Source organism: Etheostoma cragini, chromosome 9 (assembly GCF_013103735.1).
Source record: "Etheostoma cragini isolate CJK2018 chromosome 9, CSU_Ecrag_1.0, whole genome shotgun sequence".
NCBI lineage: Eukaryota > Metazoa > Chordata > Actinopteri > Perciformes > Percidae > Etheostoma > Etheostoma cragini.
Window position 1 is genome coordinate 248,332 of NC_048415.1, and position 1,074 is coordinate 249,405.

The 1,074-nt window shown below is 34.7% G+C and overlaps 1 protein-coding gene across 1 annotated transcript in view; it reads left to right on the forward strand.

Annotated features, from left to right (window-relative positions):
- LOC117950775 (receptor expression-enhancing protein 6-like) overlaps nucleotides 1-1,074 on the forward strand; it is a 27,383-nt gene that overhangs the window by 2,851 nt on the left and 23,458 nt on the right. The gene's annotated exons all lie outside the window — the stretch shown is intronic.

The window sequence follows — 1,074 nt, forward strand, 5'->3', positions numbered from 1 at the left end:
CCCCGACCGACTGAGGACCATGGGCCTGCGGGACGTCCTGTCCTCCATCAGAGACCGGGTGGATAGGTTCCTGAATGAGAAGAACATGGTGACGGAGGTCCTGGGGAAGGTGGAGGAGAAGACCGGGATCAAGAAGAAGATCCTCGTAGTCGGTATTTTACATTATTATAATATTATTATCATATTAATATAACATTATATAATAATACAATATAATATAATATAATATAATATAATATAATATAATTCAATTTAATTCAATTTAATTTAAATATTATGATTTAATTTTATTTAATTTTATTTAATTTTATTTAATTTTATTTGATATAATTTTATTTTATTTTATTTTATTTTATTTTATTTTATTTTATTTTATTTTATTTTATTTAAATTAAATTATATTTTAATATATAAAATAAAATTAAATTAAATTAAATTAAATTAAATTAAATTAAATTAAATTATTTTATTTTAAGTACATTTATTTTATTTTATTTTATTCAATATAATATAATATTCACATTTTTCATGAGAATACTTTTTAGACACACACCCAGATCCCAGAAGAAGAGATTGTTTTCAGGACATGTCCCTTTAACGTCCGTCCCTCTGACAACGTAGCAGCTTATTTACTTAAAGCACAACTGCTGGTTACAGTCAATCTGTCTGTCTCTCTCTGTCTGTCTGTCTCTCTGTCCTCCTGTGATGCCGGAGGGTTTGTCCTCTCGTCCATGTCTCGGGGTCAGTAGAACCCGTGGGTGCATGGAGGTTGTAGTTTTGTAGTTTCAATGGTTGCCATGACGCTCTGGAGGAGACAATGAAAGGGTTAATGACCGTGAAGCTGTCCATTCACACGCTGACATGATGTCAGAGTGGTGCCTGGTGCACAGCGTCCCCCAGTCTCTGCAGGGACATTAGAGCAGATTATCAGAGACAGACAGAGAGAGAGACAGACAGACAGAGTGAAACAGGAGGACAGACAGAGAAACAGAGAGAGACAGAGAGAGAGAGAGAGAGAGACAGACAGAGAGAGAGAGAGAGAGAGACAGAGAGAGAGACAGACAGACAGACAGA